The following is a 27,098-nucleotide window of genomic DNA, read 5'->3' as shown; positions in this document are numbered from 1 at the left end:
TAATAGCAATGTTGCTAGCCAATCAAATTCTTGTAGAAGTATGGGTGTCTCATTTCTTGCTACTATATGGCCTTCAGGCAGACCTGCATGCTCCATTTGACGCCAGCTCTTGAGGCCGGTTTTCAGTTGGTCTTTTTGGTAGAGGGTATTGCCAGAATGATGAGACAAGCAAGAGGGTCTAGAGCAGGTGGTCCTGATCCGCTGGTTAACAAACTTTTAAAAACAAGACCAGGAGATGTGGGCAAGCATTCTGTATATGTGCTTTTTAGATGTTATCAGAAACTGAAGGATCCCCCTCTCCCGGAAGACTGCTTTTGTCATCCCTGTTTATAAAAAGGACAGCCAGATCCAGCCTTCCTATTATCACCCCATTACTCTGCTTGATGCAGATAGGAAGGAATTTTCAGTTCTAATCTTGGATGAACTGGAGTAATGCGTTAGATCTAAAGGCATTCTAAGCATCTACCAAAATGGTTTCAGAAGTAATATGGGGCCTGACTAATGGTTTTGTTGTACTCTGTATTCAGAACATGTCATGCATCTCAGAGTTTACACCCACGTATGGTGCCTCCTTTGATTTGACTACAGCCTTTGATTTAGTGGACCGTAATTTATTATGGGCTAATTTGGATCAGTGGAGGATAAATCAGGGCTTGTTTAATGTCTTGATTTACCTAAATCAAGACTCCTCAATATGGATTAAATCAAGGAAATTCATGCTCAGGTCTTGGACAAGGATGTGTTCTGGCACTCTGTTTAATCTGAATGTACCTGACATTGGGTAGTCAGTAGAGAAAGCTTCCTGTTTCGCCCTGCAGTGGGGGGCTGAAACTAACAGGGCTCGCCTATGCTTACAATTTGATAAAACACCCATTGGCCTACAATGATTGGTAAGAGCATTAGAGTACCCTATGAAAGAGAGCAAGCTGGAAATAAACTCTAAAGCTAAAGTGCTCATTTTCACCAGGCAAAATAAAAAAAATGTTATATTTTTTTGGTTCTTGACAGGCAGAATCAGTGGCAAACCTGGTGTATTTGAGGTTTCCAATATTAGCCCATCAGCACAAAATATTCTTACAGGATCTGACCAAACTGAAGGCTACTTTGCTCGTGCTCAGATGAAATGTATTAATAGGAAATAAGCAACATTTTCTCTTGAACCAATAAAGTTCTACAATGGGAAGGTGGTTCCAAAGCTTCTTTATGGCATTGAAGTGTTGCCCACTTAGAGGGAGTATGAGTTGAATACATTTGAAGCATTGATCTCGCAGAGAGGACGTCACCGAGCGGAGATGGACCTTGTATCCTGATACATGAGAAGCAAGGAGCCCCCCTGTGACCACCAGAGAAGCAATATGGACGCGAGGGTGCTGCTGTGGAGCCGACCAACCATTCCTGAGCGCAGAGATACACCGACACGATCAGCATCCGGGCTCCTCACACCGCGGAGGGAGAGGCAATGAGGAGACCGTGAGGAGCGGCCCCACACCACACCGAGGGGCTGCCCGCGTTTGGACCCGTCCCAGGCAGGAATCGACAACGCATCCTGGAAATTGAGGATTGACGCAACTCTGTGGCGTATACTACCACACCTACAAACCCTCATAAATATATTATAACAGCACTCAGAGAAAACCGGACCAGAGGGGGAGCTACTCCCGTATCGTTATTACTACAAGCATAAACTCAACCGGCAGCCGGACCACAGTGGAAACCACTCACTAGACAATACGGATAGTGAGGGGATAGACCGGACGAACAACCAACACATGTGAGGCACTGCAAACCGCTGAGACTAGACCCGCTACGCGGAGGGCAGGAAAGGGATTGAGGACATCCACAGAGCAGGCCTTCAAGTTGACACCGCAGATTCACAAATACTACGAAGCTAAATGGGACAAATAATCAGTGCCGCGTGGGATACAGCATCACTGCAGTTCATAGATCCTGGTACGCGGACTCCAAGGAAGATATTGAAAACAGCCACAAGCAGACCACCACACGTTCACCTTATAGCCTAGCTCAAACAGCACAACATACAGAGCAACAACAGGTGGCTCATGCTTCCTTGACCTACGATTCAAGCTGGCAATAAATAACCACCCTAACTCGGGAAGATATGTGAGAGACCGGCCATAGCCAGGAGCCACCTGCACCACACCTAATGTTGCATTAAGTTGGGCAGACTACTTGCACCACAGATCCAATGAAAGCAGCACACAACAGCCAGGTAGATAACTCGGAAACCAGACACCAATATAATAACCTACAGCATACCTGGAGAGTGAGAGAGGAAGGAACACCTAAAGGGATCCAAGAAGGCCCTACACCAACACACGCATAAAGAGAAAACCCAACAACGATACTGACTGGAAGGCCGTGAGATATCTGTTGGAATTATAGGAAAGACTGCCCACAAAATGGTGAAAGGCCAACACAAAATGGAGACCTATGTCGGCAAGAAACCCAAAACTGTTAAATAGATCCCCGACCAACCAGAAGGAGACCCAGGCGCACTGTCAGAATCCGGGGGAGTGACCCTGGAGAATATTATGACGGCAATCCAAGATACACGGAAAGTATTGGAAACCAGGATCCAAGAGGTGGGAGTAGATGTCTCATTAATACGCACAGATCTGGGAAAGGTGGACGAAAGAAAAGGATACGCGATCTGGACGACGTTGTGGACATTAGTGCAACAAAATCCAAGGCCTTGTGGGGGCCACTAGGACTCTCGAGGTCAGAGCGTAAGACGCCAAAGGATGTTCTAGGAGATGTAACATTCGGACCGTTGGGAGGAGGGGGGGGAGGGGGGAGTCCCAGAATGGACGGATGGAGGGAGACTGCACAGAGCTTTATGTGGAGAAGACGATACTAGACACATTACCACCCTGTGGCCTCTCCAAACTATTCTCCATGGAGAGAGCACACAGGGTACCAGGTCAGCTCCCTTGACCCCCCCCCCCACCTCCAGGGGCACCTCCACAGGCCATAAAAGCCAAGCTCCTTAATTTCAGGGACCGAGATGTGATCCTCCAAGAGGTTCGGAAACGAGCAAATACACTGATGGAAGATGCATGGATCCTAATATTTCCGGACTTCACACAAGAGAGACTGATACAAAGAGAAGCCCTTGATTCAGTGAAAAGGAAAATCCGTGAGAACGGCTTGAGGTACATGATGTTCTTTCCGGCCAAACTAAAGGTGCTAGCAGATAACCAGTCGCACGTTTTCCTTTCACCGAACGACGCCTGGGACAGGTTAGAATCCAAATATGGCCAACCCACCAACTCTAACACATGGAACGGAAAAGAAGATAAAAAGTGATGATATGCAGGACTAGACTACTATGGACGCATTAGATGAAAAACATCAGAGGGAACCGAGGAAGAAACCGAGGAAGAAGGTGGCAGCAGAGTTGACAGCCAAAGCTGAGGCCGAAACACCCCCCGCCGACACCGAACTACTAAGTAGTCCCACCTGCATCTTTGTTTCGTAATGTTTGACGACTGAGCCCCGTCACAGTTCGAGGCAGGAGCTAGCTCCTGTGCCAAACAAGGTTTGGGAACGTGGTTAACAAGGAGCACACTACAAAAGGCAGACTATACCCAGAATAATCTACTCTGTGGTTGGTATGGGCAGAGAGAGACAAGGGACCCGAAGGAAGAGATGATCACTCTTAATGATATACAGACACGACTGGGGAAACAGCTGGGAACTCAGGCAACTCTGATAGGGCAACACTTTGGGAGACCGATATACGACTAGAGGCTGAATGTCACTTAAAATAGGAACCTGGAACAATGAAGGCTCCAAATGGCCTGGGCAAACGAACCAAGCGCACCCAAATCATTTTCTGCGTAGATATGGCATCCAAATCGTACTATTACAGGGGACACATCTCTAACTCATAGAGTTACAGCAGAATTGGGGAGGCACATTAGTAGGCACCACATACTCGTCATATTCTAGAGGAGTCCTCACCTGAGTGCACCCTCAACACCACTACAAGTGCAGACGACGATGGAAGATGACGGATGCATATTTATTTTGAGGGGGACACTTGTGTATCGTGAACTCGTATGCACCCAACTCAGACAATGAAGATTACTTCCAAAAAAATGGCGAATTACTCGGCGAACACAGGCCAGACATCTTCGTTTGCTATTTGAATCCCAATATAGATCAGACAGGGACAGGAATCTACCAACGCCCCTGGTCCACCTGATCCCTTAACAGAATAGTGCAGGAACTGGACTTGCATGAATTATGGAGAGGGTCATATGGAAATGACAGGGAATACTCCTACTTTTCACCGGTACATGGGTCACACTCTCGCCTGGATTATCGCTTCACGGGCACTGAAGACGCACACAGATTCTCCCAGACAGAATACTTTGGGGGTGCGGGGGGCGGGGAATAACCTCCGACCACGCCCCCCTGGTTACGGTACTGCAGGTGGGACGGCGCCGTCCAGCGATACCGACCTGGAGGCTAGGAACAGAACCACTCAAAGATGGAGCCTTCAGTACATCAATAAGGGAGGACATAGTTTCTTCTGGGTTACAATGAGGGATTGGTGAGAGAGGTGGGTGTTCTATGGGAGGGCCTTATGGTAACAATCCGCAGACTGTGCATCTCAAACGGTGGGGATAAGGAAGACCGTCTCCCGGGAAACTGATAGACTCAGATGGCAATCTTGCATCAAGAAGCCCTAAACAACTTTGACAGGACCACTATACCAAGCGAGTATACGGGGAAGGAGATAAAGCGGGTTGACTGCTTGCATGGTTGATTTGCAAGGAACACCCGAGGGTCGCAATAACCACCGATAATGTAGGTTCCAGGGTGACCACATAACAGATCAGTGAGATCTTTAGGATTACTACAGGGCATTATATACTAGCGAAGGTACGTACTCGGAGATAGACGCCTCAGACTTAATTGAAATCTCACGAATGCCCAAAATGACGGCACCCCAGAGGGAATCATTAGAATCTCCCATTGAGGAAATTGAATGGGCGTTAAAAATAATGCAGAAAGGGAAGTCCCCGGGGACAGACGGGCTACTGGTTGAATACTACCTAGAATACGCTGATCTACTAAACCCGGTCCTGCAGAGAGTCTACGAGGAGGCCTTCTCCAAGGGAGCTTTTCCCAAATGCATGAGGGAGGCATTGATCACGGGCATCCTGAAACCCTGCAAAAACCTGCTTCAATGTGGGTCATATAGACCCATATCACTCTTAAATGTCAACACAAAACCTTTTGGGAAAATAATAGCATTAAGACTGAAGAAAGCTGCTATCAACATTGCACACCCGGGCCAATGTGGTTTTGTATGTGGGCGGTACACCGCTATGAATATCGGGAGGCTGCGTTTCATAATGGAGCATACACGCCACTCGGAGGAGGAATTAGCGTTGATGGACTTGGACGCAACCAAGGCCTTCGACTCAGTGGAGTGGAAATGGTTGTTTAAGGTCCTAGAGGGTATAGGGATGGGCCACATAATGCTACAGTGGATCCAACTATTGTACACCAATCCCCAAGCAAGGGTGAAAACGGGCAAGTCGATATCACGGAAATGGACATTTGAGAGTGGCACCGTACAAGGGTTCCTGGTATCACCAATATTATTCACCTTGGCTCTGGAACCCCTGGCCGGGTACTTCAGGCACTATATAAACTAGATGGGAATCAGAATTCGGGGTATAATGCACAACATATCACTCTATGCGGATGATGCATTGATATACGTGAATAACCCTAGGGCTAATATTCCAGTGATTCTAGAGGTATTCCATATTTCAGGAAACTGTTGGGTTATAGTGTCAATGTCCCTGGTGTTCCCCTTAGGGACCGTGCATGCATTACCACTGAACTTGCTCCCGCAAGGAGACATTGGTTGGGAACCAGTTATCTGGGAATCGCTGTTTTCTATATTTTAGAAAAAAGATGTATGAATTGATTGCACCCTCTGCATCTAAGTTACCATCGCAGTGCGGTAGAGGGAATTGGGATTCAGATTTAGGTTGCACATTGTTGGATATTGATTGGAGCCACATATGTGCAGGTCCAGATAAAAACAAAGTGGATTTAGATTTGAGATATACACAACAAAGAATTACTCATTATTTATATTGGTCCCCATGGAAAATGAGGATGAGTAAATTAAGTAATGTGGACTGTTGTTGGAACTGTAATTGGGAGGTGGGCACTACACTCCACAGGTTGTGGTTATGTGGTAAAATACAATTATTCTGGGATGATGTTTTCCAGAAGATGGAGTTGGATCTGGATCTCTCTATACCCAGAGATCCACTTGTTGCTGTGTTAGGTTTACTGCCTTCAAATATTGGTTTAACTACAAGTAAACAGTTTTTTTGCTAGCCAAGAACCAGATTTTGAAATTTTGGAAAAAGTGATGATGACTGGCTGCAGAGTTTGTCCCTTTTGTCCAAGAGGGAGAAAATATCCTTTAAAGCAAAAGATCACCTTGATAAATATGAGAGGATGTGGGGTGCATTTAATGATCTCTACGCTTAAAATATTTGATTATCGACTCCCAAGATGGCGGCTGGTAGAGGGTAGATTCACCAGCCGCGCGCTTCGGCCCCGTGGGGAGAAATTGTGTGGTCCACCACCCCGCCACGAGACGGTCCCACCCGCAGTTTTGAGGGAGACACCCCCTGGCGTGCCTGTGTGAGCAGAAGCCGAACGATCGTAGGGAGGAGGGCTGAATCCCGGTGGAACGTGTGCCCCGGCCCGGATCGGCCTATGCCGTCGTAGAGGAGCCCGCCTCTAGCGGAGCTGAGCTTGAGGAGCAGCATTGGATGGGCGGCGGGCGCCGCAGGCCAGGCGTCAACTGGCCATGGGTGCTCGGGCCCGGGGGCCGCGAGGAGGCGGAGACCAACAACTGGAGTGCGGTTACACGGGAGGCGCAGCAGGTCAGGGCAGGCGGCTCCGGCAGAAGAAGGAGGGAGACGGAGGATCGGCCGAGTACCCGCCCAGGAGACAAGCTCAGCTGCCGGAGTCACTGCGATGAGTCGGGGACCCCGAGGGGAGGCCCGAGGTAGAGCGGGTGGGTCCCCGGCCACCTGCGAGAGATCTGCGATAGGAGTGTTTGGAGGGGGCCGCCCCAGCCGCTCCCGGGGAGTTGGATGCTCAGGCTGGGGAGGCGACAAAGGTGGCAGTGAGGCCCGGGGCCCCCCACCCCCCCCTCTTGGATCTTACTCGGGAGAAGGTGACTTCATCTGAGAAGCCCGTATTGCCCCCTGCCCCAAGGCTCTACTTCAGGGGCGTACATATGTCTTCAAGGGTCAAGGCTGGTTACTGAGGATCACTCCGGGCGGTGCGATCCCTCGCATTGAACTTGAGATTATCTCTTGTGGCATCCAGCCCCCACCCCCATTTGTAGCTCCTCAGGGGGGCCACACTAGTGGTCCGTTGGAGCGGAGAATCACTGGGAGCACCAGCCGCTGCAAACATATTTTAAGGCTCTCAAGGGGGAGGTTTTCGGCGTGTCGCCGGCTCGCGCTAGGAGGCGCGTGGGCAGGCGAGTGTCATGATCTCTGCTTCCAAAAGATCAGGACTTGCCCGACTCCCTTGGAAGCAGACCCATAACCCCGGTTCCGAGTGCCAGCCAGTCCCAATTGGGACCTTTTGGACCCTGTCCTGGCGCCAGTGGCACCAGGATCATAAAGATGCCCAGTCCCAGCGCTGGAAGCGCCGGGCTCATAATGCTTGGGTGGACTTACCTGCAGCAGACCATGCTGCTTACTTACCTGCCAGTTGAACCCCTGATCCTCTTCTGTTTGGGACTACTTTTCCTGTTGGGTGGGGCAGGAGCCACTCCCTAGGTTCAGAACACTGGAACTCTTCTGGAAAGCAGGAACTCTTTTCTTACCTAGGCGTGGCTGTGGAAGGAGACACCTAAGCACTACAGGAGGCTATTTAAACCACACCCGATGGATGAATCTTGCTTTGCGTTATTCTGCATTCTCTGCAGCAGAACGCTCATCGTGTCTTCTGCTTCTGATCCTGGGCCTAAGGGAACAAAGGCTTACCATCCTGGAATCCAGTCTTCAGCAGCACCTGTAAAGACAAAGAAAGAACAGGTTAGCACTACGGTCTTCAGTGGCAGCGCATCTCTTACCTGGTCCATCGGCTGTCACCAACGCCTCGCACTGCATTCCGGCATCTGAAAGACATAAGCTTACCAGCTCTTCGCACGCTCCGGAAGCCTTCGGCGCTGCATCCCGCATCTGAAAGACAAAAGAAGGTGCGTTTAAAGACATTGGGCAACTTTATTACTCACGTGCCATTACTCCTTCCCACGCCGAATCCAGTGGGTATTCCAGCACCCTTCAGCTTCTCTAAAGCTCCGAACTTGTACCTGCAAGATAAAAGGGACAGTTAGTGCGCATCGTGAAGCAGGCTACAAGCGCTTACTTACGTGCTTCCAGGCGCTACTATTCCTCACGCGGGTTCGATCCTCAACTCTCATCAGCCCGCCATCCGCCATCGCCGGAACCCTGCAAAACAAGAGATATCATTACAAAAGACTTTTAAGACATTTGAAGTGCCCAGAACTTACCGTTCGTGCAGTTAACGACGGACAGCAGTCCTCTGAGGTCAAGAGGCCTGCACCCTTATCCAGTGAAGAAACTGGTTACGGCACCCTGCCCCGAGGCAGATGGAGAGCTCGGCGTTCACTTACCTAAGGTAAGGGTGTTAACCTTTGGGGTTCTACAGGAGAAGAGAAAGGGAAGAGGAGAGTTCATTAATCCCATATTTTCTATCTGCAGACATCTTACTCTTCGAGTCAGACATACAGTGCACGGAGGTCCAGCCCAAAGAGCCAACCGTGTGTTACACATCACCTTTGAAGATACGGCATTCACCCAGTCAAGACCGGCGCCTCTGTGGGAATCAGGTGAGCGTTACAGCGAGTCCTTGTGAAGTCATCAGGGAGCAGGGCAGCTCCACCAGGAGGTGAAAGACCGAAGGGGAGGAAAGCGCCAGACCCCACTTTGTGCACTGGAAATTGACGCGATGGCGGCACGGAGTAAAGGGAAAAGCGGCAAGTCATCGCAGGACCACGGGACCCGCAAAGTACCCTCCGTTCCTTATGGTCTGTGCAGGACAGAGGGGATGGCTCGGAGGGCAGCACCGAAGGGCTCGAGGGGACGGGACCCGCAGGGGAGAGGCGGGACTTATCCCCGGCAAATAGGCAGGACTTTGTGGGTGAGATCCAGGCTCTCCACTCCAGCTTGGCTAAGACATTCCAGGAGCAGTTCCAGCTTATGCGCTCCGATTTAAGCGAAGCGCTGGGGGAGATCAAGCGAGACTTAAGGCAGCTGGGGGAGAGGACTGATCTGTTGGAAAGGGGGCTTCAGGAAGTGGAAAAGGAATCTACGGCTAACAGCGAAGCCATAGAGCGCCTTGACGTGGCAACCCACAATCTGGAGGTACAGATAGAGACCTAGAGAACAGATCCCGAAGGATCAACATAAGGGTGAAGTCCATGCCGGAGTTGGTTTTGGACAAGGACTTAAAACAAGAGATTCAGGGCCTTTTTGCAGAATTACTGGGGGAGGCTGCCCCGGGAAGCATTGAGTTGGACCGTGTCCACAGAGTGGGCAGGCTATCCAAGGGGTCCTCCCCGAGACCGGGGGACCTCCTTGCAGCCTTCACCAGATATGCTCAGAAAGAGGCAGTTCTCCAGGCGGCGAGGAAAATGGAGCCAATAGTGTTTAAAGGCAATCATATAGCTTTATATCAAGACCTGGCAAGCGTCACCTTGATAAACAGGAGACTGATTGCCCCAGTGCTAAAGGTTTTGAACAAGTGAGGAGTGCGCTATATGTGGACTTTCCCATTTGGCCTCGTGTTTGACTGGGAGGGCCATCAGAAACGGATAACGTCTGTCCAGGAAGGGGCCGATGTGTTGCAAATCGACTTGGAGGGGAGGTCCTCCGGGGGTGAGGGTTCCGTGGCAAGTAGTAGGCCAAGGCAGAAGGTGTGGGAATGGTCAACGTTGGGGGACAAAAGGCAGAAGGGCACTCGAGGGAATGGTAGATCATCTAAGGAGGGCGAGAAGGGTCCGAGGTAGAGTGAATGAATAATTGCTGGCATGGGGAGTGATGTACGCAACAACCCGATGGGTAAGGGGGGGTGGACCCGTAAAGGTGGCAGATAGGCTTTGGGGTTGGGGGTGCAACACACTGGGATCAGGAAGGACGAGGTGGCCCGATTGGGGGGGGGGGAGCAGAGGGAGCGGCTGCTCTGGGGTGTTGGTATGGGGAGTCGGAGGGGATCTTACCCTAAATTAGGGATTCAGGGTGGGTAAGGGAGGGGGGAGTTGGGTGGGGGTCGTAGCGTTCAGGGGGTAGGCTTGGACTTCAAGGGAGTGAGGCATGGAGGTGCGGGGCAGAGGGGTAGTGGAGGCTCCTAAGTTATTGATTGGGGGGGGGGTAGAGGGAGATTGGGGCGCAGAGTGGGACCGGGTGCGGCGGGCAGGTGCTGAGCAAGGCATGCACGTGAGTCACCAACCCATTATTCAGGTGGTTAACGCATAATGTTAGGGGTTTGAACTCCCCCCTAAAGCGTACGAAATTAGAACAGTTCACCAGGTCCCAGAGACTAGACATTTTGGCGATTCAGGAAACCCGTTTGCTGCGGAAGGACCAGCATCTCCTGCGGTTGAAAGGCTATCCGCAAATATTGTTTGCATCGGGTCCCACGAAGAGAGGGGGAGTGTGTCCTTGGCGTTGGGAGGGGGATGGACTTTCGGGTGCACGATAACCTCCGGGACAGGAACGGCAGGTTTATCATGGTGAGGGGCGAGTACATGGGCACTCCATACACAATAGCTTCGGTGTATGGCCCAAATGCGGGCCAGGATCGGTTCCTCCGGGAGACCTTGGGCATTTTACAGGAATTTGCGAGAGGGCAGGTGGTTCTGATGGGTGATCTCAACCTGGCTTGGGATAGGAGGGGGGGGGGACCGCTCGCAGCAGGGAAGGGGTGGCGGAGGGGCAGTAGCTTCGCCCCAATTAAAGGGATGTGGGAGGAAGCGGGTCTGCGGGATGTGTGGAGGGCTCTAAGGGGTGAGGAGGAGGGATTTACCTTTCTCTCAGAAGTGCATAGAACTCAGACACGTATTGATTACATTTGGGTGTCTGCGAGCTTGATTGGAGGGATGGAATCAGTAGAGGTAGGCCCCATGGGGATCGCTGATCATAAGGTGGTCCGAATGGCACTACGATTGGGGAGGGGGGCGCAGGCAGGGGGTGTGGAGTTGCAAATTCCCAGAGGCACTCTTGAGGGATCAGGGGATGAGAGAGGAGATAGATGGCAAGATCCGGGATTTCTTTGTGCGGAACAGCAGCGTGGATACGAGCTTGGAGACTAGGTGGGATGCCTTTAATGCGACCTTGAGAGGGGAATTGATTTCCCTACAGGCGGAGAGAAAAAATTATTAAAGGGGTTAGAGGTACAGTTGGAAAGTGAACTCGAGGCCGCCAGAGTGCGCATGGAGAAGAACCCCACCAGAAAAGTGTACAAGGAGTATAGGGCAGCGGAGGGTCAGATGCGAATCCTGAGGACCAAAAAGGCAGAGGCAGCTAAGCTTAGAGTAAGACAAAGATTCTATGCAAAGGCCACTATGCAAGGCGGACTCACTCCTGGCACGTTTAATGAGGGGGAATAGGGAACGGAATGTTATTGTGGCCATGAGGGATAAGAGGGGGGCAAGGCTCACTCGGACAGAAGAGATTAAGGGGAGGTTGGCGGAGTTCTATGAGGAATTCTACTCTTCACAGAATACGGCACTGGGACCGCAGAGGGATTTTCTTGGGGTTCTCCCCCTTCTGCGGCTGTCCAAGGCCGAGCGGAGTGAGTTAGGCCAAGACATCACTGAAGACAAGGTTAGTGCCACTATAGCGGCTCTCCCCCGTGGTAAAGCTCCTGGCCCAGACGGCTACCCAGTGTCGTTTTATAAAACCTACTCCCATTTGTTGGTTCCACACTAACACAATTGTTCAACTCTTTCGGGTCTAGAGGTGGTATAACCCCCCTCGATGGAGGAGGCCAAAATAATACTCCTACACAAAGCAGGTAAAGACCCCGAGGAGTGTACATCGTATCGGCCTATCGCCCTCATAAATACGGAGGCCAAAATATATACAAAAATATTGGCCAGACGGCTGGAAAAGCACCTGCCCTCGCTGATCCACCAGGATCGGACAGGGTTTGTGACTGGGAGGCAGACGGCTGACCACATCAGAAGGGTAGCCCACAAAGTCGAGAGAGCACGGAAGACGGCCACTCCGGCGATTCTCTTGGTCGCTCGATGCCGAAAAAGCGTTTGATCGGGTGGAGTAGTCGTTTTCGGTTCCTGGTTATGGAGGCAATGGGCCTTGGATCAGTATTCATAAATATGGTCACTGCAAACTATAAAAACCCTAGCTCAAGGATCTCAGTTAACGGGGAGGTATCCCATCCAATTAGGCTTCAGCGGGGAACAAAACGGGGGTGCCCTCTTGTCTCCTTTGCTTTTTGCTATATACTTAGAACCCCTGTTGATAGCTATACGGGAGTCAGACAGGATTCAGGGCGTACCTTTCGGGGGACATCAGCACAAGGTTGCAGCTTTTGCGGATGACATGCTCCTCATGTTAACGCAGCCGCAGGGATCTGTCAAGGCATGCATAGAGGTGCTGACCGAGTTTGGGGGAGTGTAGGGATTGCGGATTAATTGGCAGAAGTCCGAACTGATGAATTTACCTCTTGGGGAGGAAGAGGCAAAAGAACTGAAGGCACTCTCCCCATTTAAGTGGAGCCCAGGTGGGTTATGATACTTGGGGGTTTCGGGTGACCCCTTCCCTAGGGGGCTGGTTTAGCGCGAATTACCCCCCCCCTTGTTGAAGGCTATCAGAAAAGACCTGAGTAGGTGGAGCAATCTTAGGATTTCATGGCTCGGCAGGGGGGCAGTACTAAAGATGGTAATCCTTCCCCGCATACTTTATCTGTTCCAGGCAATCCTTCTGTCTATCCCTGCAAGCTTTTTTAAGGAACTGGACCGAGTGGCCAGGCAATCTGTTTGGGAAGGAAGGAGGCTGCGTGTTTCTTGGCGCCTCCTCACGGCGTCCAGAGGTCATGGGGGGTTTGGGTTTACCGGATTTTAGGCGTTATCACGAGGCTGCGCTTCTCCGGGTGAGCAGGGAATGGTTTGCAGTAGGCTATGATAAGCACTGGGTGAAAATGGATAGGGCAGTGGCCCAACACCATCTGGGTGAAGTACTGTGGCTCCCCCGAGGGCTGAGGCCGCCTCATATATACTTGAGCGATATTACGAAGGGTTTGCTGGACACATGGGACAGGGCAGTGGAGAGGCGAGGGATTTTATCCTTCCCGTCCCCATTTACGCCGCTATTTAACAACGGGCCTTCATACCAGGGCTGGAGAGAGGGTTATTCCGGAGGTGGGAGGATGTAGGACCCTTAGAGGTATGTTTCTTGCCCAGGGTGTAAAAACATTTGAGGAATGTAAGCTACAATTTGGAGCTGGTGAGGGGAAAGGCTCAGATACTTTCAAATTAGACACTGGGTCATGTCAATGGAAGTTAAGAAGGCAGCAACACGCGCTCTGACACAATTTGAGAGCTATCTCCTAACCCATGATGGTTCCAGAGGTCTTATTTCGGATTTATATAAGCTGCTAGAAAGCTCAACCCCGAAGGCTACTTGGCCATATATGAAGAGATGGGGGCAGCAGGGGCGGGGGGGGGTTGAGATGGAGTGGGGAGATTGGGAGGCATTGTGGAGGTTAATCCCCAAGGTGGCTAGGGCTTCTCAATTACAGGAAGCATGGTATAAGTATATACATGGCTGGCATTACACCCCTGCCCGGTTGCATGCGATTTACCCAACGGCCTCCAACGCCTGCTGGAGGGGATGTGGGGAGGTGGGCACAGCTGCATATATATGGTGGGATTGCCCGCGTATTAGACCCTTCTGGCGTGACATGGCGCGGGCCCAATCTACTGCTCTGGGGTTGAGAGACGGCCAAGACCCACGGGAGATTTTGTTGGGGAAGACTGTGAAGGAAGGGGAGGTAGAGGGTCGGGAGGAGCCGCAAGGCAAAAGTGATTTTTACCCTTGCAGCGATGGGGCTAATCGCTCAAAACTGGAAAAGCCTGGTGATCCCCGTGGAGCAGGACTGGTTTAGGAAATTATGGGATATTGTCTCCCTGGAATGGGCCGCGTACGTGGAGGTGGGGAAGTTGGAAACTTTTGCGGCCGATTGGGGTGAGACTCTGGACTATTTGAAGGGGGGAGTTCAGGGAGCAATGGTGCCCCCAAAGACTGAAGCTGCTGGACTTCCATTGTTGAGGAGGTTGAAGGGGGACTTTGAACTTTGGATTCTATTTACGCTACGACCGGGTTGAGGGGGTAGGCGGGAGGGAAATCTGTTGGTTTTTCTTTGTATTGAATTGTTATGTTTTATATATTGAAATTAATAAAGAGATGTTCAATAAAAAATATTTGATCGTGTTCTAGGTTTCTTATTTTGCTTTTGTTTTTACATTTTATTTCTTTCCTTTAGCGTCTGTCACCTTACTCCCTGTATTCAGTTCCCCTCTGTTACTTCTTAAACATTTATTTAGGAAATTATGGGTGAATAAGTATCACCTTGTGCATTTGAGATATTGTATTATGTTCTATTGCTTCTGTAAAGTTCTAAATGTATAAATAAAGTTTTGAAAGAAAAAAGATTTGAGTACAATACGGAAGAGCACTGGCGGACGTAGGAGAATCTATGAACATTTTGGAAAACCCTCCCGATCTCATTGGTGGGGGGGGGGGGGAATAGCCCTATGTGAAATGGTGATATTACCGAGGGTATTATATCCCATATTAGATTAAGAAGGTATTTTTTAAGATGGTGGGGATCCAATAGGCGGCAGGTAGCATTAACTACTCTGCAAGAGACCTCACACGGAAGGGGGCTTACACTGCCGGACTACGAGGGTGTTAGGGAGAATTCTCTTAAAAGGCTAATTACCCAAACCTAGTGAGTCCCCCAGAAGCTTTGCTGGATTTTTGGGGTTTGTTTTTTTTTTCTCCTGATAAGAGTGAGACTCTTTTACTCCCACTTTTAGGCATGATTTGAGAGATGTATCTGACTATTTGTGTGATTTTGGGCTATAAGGTCTTTTACTCCATAGGGTATCATCTGTTTTTTATGTATGTTACATAGCACCCTCAGTGCAGTAACACAGGGGTGTCCTAGTGACCCCAAAACATAGACTCCATACCCTGGGACTGACTACTGTCTCCCAGGGCATGTAAAGTCACCATTGACTTTACTAGTCTTAAATTATGAACAGAACCAGTACAAAACATCATATTGTGGAGGTACTGGAAGGGGTTAATTATATTGCCCCTGGGTCTGTTTTCAAGGGGGCACTGTCCAGTCCCCCCTTGTCGAGTTTCTGGCTGGTGGCAGTGGTTACCACGCAAAATATTCCACCGGAATATTCTCCATGGGATTTTCCCATTGATTTTAAACGCACCACTTTTGGTTCAATGTTAAAGATACCGCTGGTTTATTTATTTAATATTAAACCAACGGTTGGGTCTTTTTGCCAGAACTCTTTTCTAAAATGGCGTTCGTGTCCGTCTCTGTAACTCTGACCAAGGTCGAGCCCTTTGTTCCACTTTTTGGCAAGCTTCTCCACAGAAGCCCTCCAAATGGTGCCACTCTGTCTGGCTTCCACAGAATGGCGGGGAGGGGAATTGGCACCCTGGACTGCGTTGCCTTAGCAACTCAAGTCGCACTATGTTCTAAGCCGCCCGGCTCACCACTTAGCATGTTTGAGTGACAGCTAGGCTGTTGAATGGGGGTTTTTCTGCATAAAAGCAGGGCCTTTGGGACTGGAACTTCAGAAGTCGCGACAGGACCTAAGAAGCTGAGCCATCTGCAACGACGACGCCACTGGTGGAGCCCTGCTGCAACAAACTCACCACTTTCCCAACGACAAGAGAAGATCTTCTGCTGGACGAGTCTTCTTCCTCTGAGCTGGTGGGACCAACCAGTTTGCCTTTTTCGCCTTCCAAAGACGTCTCTTGGTCGAATTGCCCGTGCCAAGCACCCCGGCGGGCCGGATAGCCAAGCTTCACCACTTTGACCGCGAATAAAAGGAACGCACCTTTTATTGACTAACTCTGCGGCTGGTTTCATCCCTGTGCAGTGCAAGGACTCCACGTTTCCTCCTTGACGAGATCCTCTCTTCCCCTTGGCTTTCCAACTGGGTTGGCCCCAGACCTTCCAACTTTACCTTCTTGAATCGCCCCAACCTCTTTTGAACATTCTGAAAAGACTTTTAGTGCATTTTAAACCGTGTGATCCTGGGCACATTTCGCTTTGCTCCATTTAAAGTGGGCCTGGCCTATGAACTTTGGCTCTACAGTATATCCTGCCTTTATTCCCTTGCTGAGAACTCCTAAAAGTGTTGGGACATGTTTTATTTCTATGCTCTGCCTTTTTCTCTCCCTTTAACTGAAGTATTGGAGTGCCATCAGGTTATGCGCTCACATCTTTTTAACAAATCGTGGTGTTTTAACTGACTTGTCTGATAGTTACCAAGGGAGGTGTGTGTACTTTACCTGACTGTGTTTTAACTTGCTTTTGATTTAGAGTGCTAGTATATTGCCTAAAGTGTGTTTTAAATAAATAATTATATACTTTTTAATCAAAGATCTGGTCAGTGTTTGTTTGCTCTACTGTGTTTTTGGCCCTATTGTGTATACTCTATATACTGCCCTACTCTTCTTGAGAGAAGTCTGACTGCTCAGCCACAGCTACCAGGTAAATCTGGGTGGTGGAGACTGCTACCAATTGGGTTTACTGCTTACTCCTGTAGTCTTAATCTTTTTGCAGTGTTCCCTAAGGGAACTGCACAGGATTCTGCCTAACAGAGGGATATTACACGGCGGCCCAGCTACAGACAATCTCCAACTGGGTGACCACACCAGAAGGAGACTTGAAACACCTGGTAAGTGATTTCCCTAGACACAGGAAGGGGATAGAACTATTATGGGACCCTACAGTAATTGAAGAAAATAATGCAATCTATACAGTACCAAGGGAGTTCTGAACTCCGATACTGTGGAACCCACGGGACACACACCCGTATAGCACGGACCTACTGTTGAGTTTTGACCCAGAGATCAGAGACCTACTAACTAACCTCGACTGGGCTAAAATCGGGAGTGAAGCATGCACAAAAGTTGGAGATCTCTGTGAGGGGGGGGGGGAATTTATTACCATTACAGGAATAGTGCCAGCGTTACGTTATGCCCGAATAGCCACCCTCGGGGCAGATACCCCTGTGAAACCCAAAAATAATCCCCTAATGCACCAGTTGCTAGGCACACCAATACCTGAGGTCTGATTTCACATCTTTATCAACGGATAAGCGGAAGGAGAAACTCCTGGAACTAGCCGTGAAACTAAAATGGGAGTGAGATATGGGAAGAGAGATACCAGACGAGCAGTGGGTTAACATTTGGTAACAGACCCTCAAGGTGTCAAATGCTAGGTTTAGACTACTCCAATACAACTTCATCCGCAGGGTATACATTACCCCATCCAGGCTGTACACAATTAACCAGCGACAACCACACACCTGTCCGAGATGTAAGGGAACCATGGTGGGTTTCTGGCATATGGTCTGGGAGTATCATATAATCAAAGTATTTTGGGAGGAAGTTGTGAACAAGACAAATACCGGGACTGGCAATTCATATCTGTTTACACCTGAAACATGTTTATGGGGCATGCTGCCAGGGGGAAAATGCGCAAGAACCAGAAGGAAAAGGGTGGCCTTTCTACTCATACTAGAAAAATGGAGAATTCCGATTTCTTGGAAGCACCCGAAAGGCCCTTCGATCCAAATGTGGCTGAAGGATGTATATCGTCGGGGGGAGGCGGAGATGGAATTACTTGGAGATCAAACCTCGGCAGCGGTGAATAGTAGTATGGACTGGGGTCAAATGATATGATGACCACCACTGACCTGCACCCTCCGTGAAGAGTAAGTCACAAAGATCAACACATAATTTGCTATAGACTGTCCCCCAGGGGCCTTACACTCAAACCAGAAACGCTGATCTGTACCAGTACCACGGTTGCTGAAAAGGAGGTCCATACCTGTGAGGTTAACGGGAGACGGGTCCAGCGATCCTGAACTCTAAACCTTAGAATCCCCGCACTACGATTGGGGTGCCTTTTGCCTTCACCTGTGAAGCAAACGATTGTACAACGGAGCTTGTTTTGTAATCTAAACAAAATAACTGTTGGTATGTCGATTTGAAGTTAATCCGAAATATGTATTGGGGTATTAATGCTACTTTATAATGAACCAAAAAAGTGATGATACTGTACAAGTACTCAAGCAATATATAATGTATACGACTGCATCTGCTCATTAATAAACAAATTGAACAAAAAAAAAAGGTTTATATTTAAACCAAATACAATATATATTTATAAAAGTCAAAATGTGTTTGTGGCTTGGCGAAGCATTGGCGTATTGGAGGCAAAGGTGTATGAGGGGGCAAATGGACCTGAGAAGCAAAAGTGAAGGCAGGTAGCATTCCAGATGCTTCCAAATTGTTGCGGCTTCAGGTCAAATAGCTTTTCCAGCTGATTTTTGCGAGATGGTGCCATCGGTTACAGATTTGATACGTAAACTATATCCAAACATATCAGCAAATTACACAAATCACGAGTGGCTGGGTGAACAAGCCATCCCTGCTGCAAAAATCTATTCTGTCAATGAAATTAATAATCGGATTCAGGATATGCTGCCGGGCGCAGTTAGTGATTACAATTCAATCGATACAGTGGTGGATGCCGACAAAGCCGTAAACTATCCAATAGAATTACTCAACTCACACTACTCTGCCCCTCTCCCCCGGGAATGCCAACACATCGCCTTCGACTGAAGTTAGGTCACCCATCATGCTGCTTCGTAATCTTGACCCACCTAAATGGCACAAGGCTATGCGTTAAAAAATTGCTGCCCAACGTAATTGAAGTGAGTGTTCACCGGGAAGGGAAATGGAAAATGTTGTTTCTAAACAACCCTTACAATGAACATGTACTTGTAATATTGAACTTTAGGTCCATGGTTGTTGGCACCGTCGGCATCATGTCACCCATCGTACTGCTCAGGAATCTTTGTTCTCACATACAGTTATACGTTTCGGAATGACTTTTAATAAGAACAGTACATTGTGTTGTCGTTATAAGAAAATATTTTTAAACTAATAATTGAAAAATCTAGTGACTTTTTGTTTTTTCAATTAAACTTGGTATTTTGAATAGAACAATACAAGCTTTGAATGAGCACTGCTGTTAGGAAAGATTTCATAGTTGTATGCAATTTTTCCTCCATGTGTCAACCCCCAAACATTTTGCTGCTGTTTAGACACCATTGACTGACTTTGCCAGAGAAGCACAGCCTTCAGCTGCACTCCTCTGGGCTTTCGCTCACTTTTTATGGGGAAACTGACATGCCCTTAAGACAGTCAGTCCTGGGAGACTTTGTTTCCTTTAATCCTTTTCTCATGTTGCACCTTTTGTGCAACATGTAACTAGTGTGCAATGTATTTTACCGTACAGCACACTTGGGTCTATAGTCATTTCCAAAGGCCCTAGATACTCTTGCTGGACTTTTTATGAACTGTGCAGATGTGTCATGGACAGGACTGGTGGCAGCTATCGTTTCGCATTATTTTTAACCCTTTCCTGCCATGTTAACTGCGTTTGGCACGAATAGGTGGCATGGCTCCAAAATGGCAATGCCACAAGGTTCTTTGGCCTGTCCTTTGGCCATCTTGCCCCTTCACCTTCCCCAGGTTGAGTTGACCCAGGCCAGTCCTTATTTGGTCATGCACTTTCCCGCGAATCCCATTGCTTTCGCAGGCTTCTGCATGCCTTGTGTGTGTGTGTGCCTCCAGGTTGTGGACTGGGATGTCTGGTCCCAGTACACATCCTGGGTGCCAGAGAGTCTGGAGTGTCCGGAATGCCTGAGACCACCGTGGTCTGTGATTGGTCCACGTATGGAGTGTGTGTTTGTGAGCAGATCTCCGATTGGGTCCTCTCCATTTTGGTGCAAAGGGAACTTTGGATAAGAGGAGGCTTGAAACACCACTACCAGGTCGATCGCCTGAGTTCTCACTGAACAAAGGAGAGGATCCAAGTATCCTGCAACTACGAAGCTGAGTTGAGGAACCGCTGGAAGGTTTGGCACCCTGAGCCCGGTGTCGTCCCATGGGACCCCTCTGCATCTGGTTGTCCTAGAAGGTCTGCAAAGATGCTTCGACCCATTGGAATAGAGGGGCCAACTATTCTCGGCACCTTCACCAAAACCTGCAATTAAGCTTTCTTGGAAGTGTCCCTGGGCCAACCACTGGGCTGACCAGCTTACGCAGGACCTTTGCTCTGTCTCCGCCGTCGTTTCGAGGAGGCCCTCGAAACCTGGTATACTGCTAGCTCTGTGTCCACGGCACCTTCAGACCGAATTACGTACACCTGGTATTCCCAGGTCTGAAGTGAGACGAGTGCGCCCGGACCAGAGTAAACGTGGTTACCGTGTTGCCCTGCTGCGGCAACGTCCTTTGCAAGTCCGCTGCATTTGTGACCCTCTTGCCCCTGAAGCCTGCTGCAGTGAAACTGGGGCGATTCATCCACCCGGAGCGGAGAAATCGCCACTGTCCCGTTTGGGAATCATTGCTGGATCGCAGGAACTAAAAGGTGCTGAGACGTCCTTTTTTGCTGCATTCGAACCTGCAACCGAATTGGACTACCCTGACGAAGTTTGGGTCTCCTTGCATCAGGGACCGGTGAGTAATAATACCCCAACCGGTGGCCCCTAGCGCAAGAGCCAATTTTTAGGCACAAATGACCCCTGGGGGCCCCCTCTCCTGTCCACGTCTATTGTGCAATAGCAACTCCATCCCAAACTGCCTCTGCCTTCCAGTGGAGGTCCTTCTTGAATAGTGGGAACTTATTCTTCATCGCCTCATCCACCTTCCCGAGCTGCTAGCGACCCCTGAAGAGACCCTGTTTTGCCCATTGGAACAACCGCGTGCATTTACATTACATGTACTATTGAGCACAAGGCTCCCCTCTTCTTAGGGCTTGGACTTCCTCTTAGTTAGGTGGATAACTGATATTGAACTGGGCCTAAAGATTAACTGCACTGCCTGTTTCCTTCCCATTTAGGTTGTCGACACATTTTGTGCAGTCCTCCTTTGAGACCCCCCCTGAGCTTGTATATATATTGTATTGGTTTACTCGGTGTACTGTGATTCTTTGCTGTGGTCTATGTTACAAAGGCCTTGTAATAAATGTGTCTATATTTTTAATATAACACCTGTCTGGAGTAATATGTAAGTGTCCTTGCTCTGTGTGCTCATTGAGGTCCTTCAGTCACCCTCACCCCTCCTTAGACTTAGTCTTGACCGCCTGCCATAGCTACCCTGATTGGTCTGGTTTGTCCAGAGGTTACCCTGTTCCAAGAAACTAGGTTGGCCTTCTGAACCTCTGACCCTCCTGGACAGAGTTCTGAAATCCTTCTTAACTGCTTCACTGTAATAATCCCCCCACTTTAAATCTCAACTCCTAGGCTTACATGTGAGAAACCTGAAGGTGTCCCACTCTCTAGTCCCCTGGGGTCTGTCATCCAGGTGGCCAGGACACAGCCATTGCTATTGGAACCAGTTCCTGGGGGTGGACCAATGTGGGAGGATCACTTGGATGGGAGGGGGTCTTTGGGGAGTGGTAGTGGGACACCGAAGGGCGAGGCGTGATATCCCCTTCCTTATAACACCCTTTCCCCGTCCTACTCTAGGATATCTATAAACTCAACCTCGCCCCCTTTTTGCAACACAAACACTTTATCACAGACACTTCATTGTGAGCAACAATGGACTAACACTAGAGCTATATACTTGACCTGTCCCAACACAAGGCAATTGCTGATAATTACACACACCTGACTTCCATCACACTTCTCCACACGGATAAAAGGTGGAGCACGAAAGCACACTCTGAGCAAGGACAAACGCACGAGGAAGCGGCTATTCCGGGATGGCAGTTTAAATTGAGAAGAAAGGTGGCGAAACCAGAAAGGACGACAAGGAGGGAATTGACCTTGCCCTTTTCATGAAAGGATTGCGATTTTCAGGAAACCTCAAGGAAAAGAAACTTAAGACCAGGAATACCAATTGTCGAAGGTACACAGGGCCCTCCCGCATTGATGGCCAAGGCGGGGAGAAGCTATTGCCCCCGTGGTACCGTCCTTGACTCCAACAACAAAGTGACGACAACGAGCGCAGCACAGCCGGTGAGTCGGGAGAAGCTGATAGCGAGCCGAGCTGTGTGATGCTCAAGGCTGCAAGCGGCAACATTGCATGAACAAAGAACTTGTCTACGATTGAACTTTAAGAAGCGAAGAACGGTATCCGAAACAGAGTGGGCCGGCGCCACGTGGATACTCACTCGAAGGTCTCTGTTTTGCTACCCTAGAGAGTGCAAAAATGAATGCTAAAAGGTGAATCAAGTGGTCCTGCAATGGGTTGAGTGGAATCCCGTGCACATTCGAAGGTCTTCGATGGCCCACCTGTGGAAATTGGCCTGAGCCTGGAAGAGAGCTACTAATTGTGAATGAATTGGTCTGAGCCTGGCTGAGGATGACTAATTGTGAATATTGGGGACCTGAGCCTGGAAGAGGGGAATTGCTGGGTGAAGAGTAAATCCCCTGACATAAATACATAAATATCAAGAAAGGAACATTCTCTTCTTTTTGTTTATGAAATATCAGGCCCTCTGAGGCAAGAGACTTTGCACCTAACAGACCTGGGCACAAAAAGGCCCTGATCTAGGGGAAAGGAAATGTGACCTTGTGCCGGAGAAGCCCAGAAGTCACCCGCCTTGTCCTGTGCTAAAAATGTGGGGAAGGGAAGCCCCAGCCTACTCATCCTGATGTATCATTTTGTGAACACTTCTTTCTTTTTTCAGAACATTATCCCACTCTATTTTGTAGCATAGCGGTAAGGATTGGCAGTAGTTTTTTTAAATTTATTTTTGAATATATGCCCTTTTTATTGACTCCACAAGGACTGTATTCTTATTATTTGATGGTCGTAGCTTGCTCCCATTGTAGATTTAGGGTTAGATGGGTGTCTTCACACCCCTGATAAAAGTTCAATAAACACCCTTGAACTGTGATCACTTGTGGCTGCCTTACTTTGATACCATGTCTTCGTTACACACATCAGTGACTTAGTCTGTGGGCAAGAGTTCATGTTTGCGGATCAAGCAGCATCCAAAGGTTCCTTCCTCTAACCCTGAAGCCTTTTCCTCCACCAATAATCCCAAAACACCTTGTAACCACCCCTCATGCAGCCCACTCAAGCTACTTCCTTAGGGCTCCCCTCCACCGTGACAACCTTCCTCCTAGCCAACAGCCGTGGGGCCATTTGGTCAGATTCTCCATCATCCCTTCACCCTGTCACACTTCACCCGGAGTTGTCCCCTTGGGGTCCCTCTCTGAACAGAATGATTGGGGACCAGGTTGCCCCATGCCATCGCATTTCCAACAGCGTGGCTCGTATCCCCTGCACATCTTTGCTAGGACGTCCAGCTGTTAATGGCACCTATGTAGGACCTTTACAGCTTGGTGTCTATGCTGCAGGGATGCTGTCAACTGTGAATGATCCTTTACACCTTTCTTATGGAGCCTTCCGAAAAGCATAAAGCTACCTTAAGGTATTTGTAACAAATAGTACCTATAAGAAAATAAAATCCTGGGCAACACTGTGTAGTTATGGTTAAGTTGCTAAACCCATAGGAAGACCACTTTTTCGGCGGCTTATAACTTTGCTCCCCATGGACGAATCTTCAACTTTGCCAAAAAAGTATATAGGCACGCTGAGTTCTTTTTAGTAAAGTTGGGTGAGGTTTCGTGCAAAGGGGGCAAGGTTATAGGAGGGGTCCCAAACATTTTTTTTCTCCATAGACTGAATGGGGAAAAAATGTGTGCATGGCTACAGGCCAAACGGCTGGACGGATTTTAACCAAATTTGCGGCAGGAGCTGGGCTTGGTTCAGAATGCATGCTTTTGTGTATTTGGTGGAAATCCGACCAGTACTTTTATTGCAAAGAACTGAAATTTACGTCTCAAATAATTAGTGATATCTGGCTCAGCTCCGCTGACCCATTTCCCTGTTCGCTCCGCGGACAAAAGTCCCATTGGATTGCATTACGCTGTGATGTCGGCGAACATTGGACGCGGCCAGTGGTTGGCTGGAGGGAACCGTGCTGTGCGTGAACATTTTTGGGAAACGCCGTCATGGTGTATCGGAGGATAGTGCCGCACCGGAAGGGGTTGCAAAACATGGTTTGCTGGATCGGGTGGGAGTAAGACTGCCTACGCCCTGACTGCCTCTATATTTGCCTAATCTCACGTAGGGAGGAATCCGAACCATGCTCTCTAGCATGACATTTATACCACTCCTACTACTGATTCTACCTATCATTTACAAGCTAACCATGACTACAACTATGCCTCTCAATAAGGACCTATTGTGCCAGCTTCCTGACAAAAATACTAGACTCCGAGCCAGCCTACCTCGTATTTATGAACGAAGATCTAACTTCAATCATCAATTTTGCAACAACCAATATGCTGTGCATCACAAATTGCCCAGTAGGCCAACCCTTGATCCATTCAACCCACACCCATTCACACCAAACCCCTGGAGTTAAAAAAAAACACTTCCACTATATCTGGAGCTCTAATCAATGTAAGATCCCTTGTCGCACATGCCACAGAAATAGCAGACTTATTATCCACAGACCACCTCGACTTCCTTGCAGTCACTGAATCCTGGCTGCATGACGCATCAGGCCCTGTCCTTGCATTGGCAATCCCTGAGAATTACCAAATTCTTAGAACTGACAGACCCAATACCAGAGGAGGAGGCTTAGCCATCATAGCAAAAGCCAATCTTGCTATAAGACTCCTGCCCACACCACCAGTAAAATCCTGTGAATTACTCATGGCCAAAATGCCTATATCTAACTGCCGTACCAGTCCCATCTTTCTGATATGCAGACCCCCAGGGTCTATTGACACCTTCGAAGAGGACCTGTCCAGCCTTCTTGCCAATAATTGTAAAGACTCTTCTCAATTATTTATTCTAGGAGATTTTAACCTTGGATTTAATTATCCGGAGGACAAACATTCCTAGGCACTAGCCACGACTCTCTCACAACATGGCCTTTCCCAAAAGGTCCTTGTGCCAACTCGTACTAAAGGAAGGACCCTTGGCTGGGTGGCAGACCTGAATTGTGAGACTAAGATCACTAAAGTAACCCAACAATCCTGGATTGACCACCACTTTATTTGATGTCTCGTTAACTGTAGTCAAACAAGCAGCTAAAGATATTGTCATGGCTCCCCCTCTTCCAAACAGAAGGAAAAAAAATATCACGCCAGACAAGCTACTCCCCCCTTATCTTTCCATCCCTGAACTCTCTCCCAAGTAGCACTGACCCTACTCGTCTTTTTGAAGTGTTTTAACACCATGTCCAAAGCCTTAGACACTATTGCACTGCTTAAAAAGCGCAAAAGCAAACAACAAGCCCACCTCGATACGTGGTTCACCCCCACCTCAAAGAACTCAGACGTCAGAAAAGAAAATTAGAAACCCAACGGTGCCACACCCCATCTGAGGAAAACAAGACACCACTGACCAACTTTGCTAACTTTGCTAACCGCTATAAAAAGGAAATAATCTGCATCAAAAAAGACCTCGACAATGTAAGAATCGCTAATGCCAAAGGAACTCTTCCTGATCCTCCTGGAACTGGAATCACCCAGTCCTCCATTAGACACCGTAACTAAGGATAAACCTTGGTGCACTAGCATTCAGAATGCGCTAACAAAATATCCACACTTCAAACCAAGATTGCCAATAAAAAAGCCACTCTACAACACACCATACCACAACTGCCTAACCCTTCAGAGTCCTCCAGCTGCCCTGAACCCTTCAGCTTCACCAAAGTCTTTATCCTGGATACAGAAAAAACGATTCTATCCTTGAAACCTTCCAATTGTCAAGGTGACAACTGCCCTGCACAAACCATCAAAGACGCGGCGAGAGACCTAGCACCCTTTATTACTAAGTTGATCAATGCCTCTTTCACAACTAACAGTCATGGGTACTACCTCTGCTAAAAAAACAAACCCTGGACCCATCAATTCCAACCAATTGCAGGCCTACTACCACAGTGTCCTTCCTCAAAATCATCGACTGAGTCGCTTACCTCCAAATTCAGAAATACTTGGAATCAAACCACCTTCTTGGCTTACGTCAATCCGGCTTCAGGCCCCAACACGGCACGGAAACGGCTCGTATTGACTTAAAAATGCAAATTGATGAACTCGGGACCAAGGGAAAACTGCCATGCTGCTCCTCTTGGACTTGTCCGCGGCCTTTGACCTGGTGGACCATGGAGTACTGTGCAAACACTTAGCAACGGCAGCCCATTTCTCCACAGGCGCAATTGCATTGGTTCAATCCTTCCTGGATAATACAAGGATGCAAGTTTTCTCCCCTTCGGCATCTGCTGACCCTATCCAAACTACATGTGGCGTTCCACAGAGTTCCTGTGTATCGCCAACCATGTATAACATATTTAGCAAGCCTTTCTTAGACAAATTGGACAGACTGGGTGTCATTTACACACATTATGCAGATGACACTCAGATCCTCATTCCCCTTTCGGGCAACTTTGACAAAGATACAGACTTGGTAAATAAAATATACCTCCTCATTCAGGCATGGATGTCATCCCATGGCCTCTGCCTGAATGACGACAAAACAGAAATCCTTATCCTTGGATCAACCTCTAGCTTAAACAAATTGAATTCCAACTATATCGCCTTTAGCATAGATGGAAATATCATTAACGTAGCCAAGGAAGTTAAAACCCTAGGGTTTTACCTTACT

The 27,098-nt window shown here is 48.6% G+C and overlaps 1 protein-coding gene across 1 annotated transcript in view; it reads left to right on the top strand.

The window, feature by feature from the left end:
• TRAPPC12 (trafficking protein particle complex subunit 12) overlaps window positions 1-27,098 on the top strand; it is a 1,223,059-nt gene that overhangs the window by 29,782 nt on the left and 1,166,179 nt on the right. The window lies entirely within an intron of this gene.

Source organism: Ambystoma mexicanum, chromosome 4p (assembly GCF_040938575.1).
Source record: "Ambystoma mexicanum isolate Mex_15411 chromosome 4p, UKY_AmexF1_1, whole genome shotgun sequence".
In the NCBI taxonomy this organism is placed as follows: domain Eukaryota; kingdom Metazoa; phylum Chordata; class Amphibia; order Caudata; family Ambystomatidae; genus Ambystoma; species Ambystoma mexicanum.
Note: the sequence above shows the minus strand (reverse complement) of the source record. Positions and strands in the feature narration are given on the sequence as shown.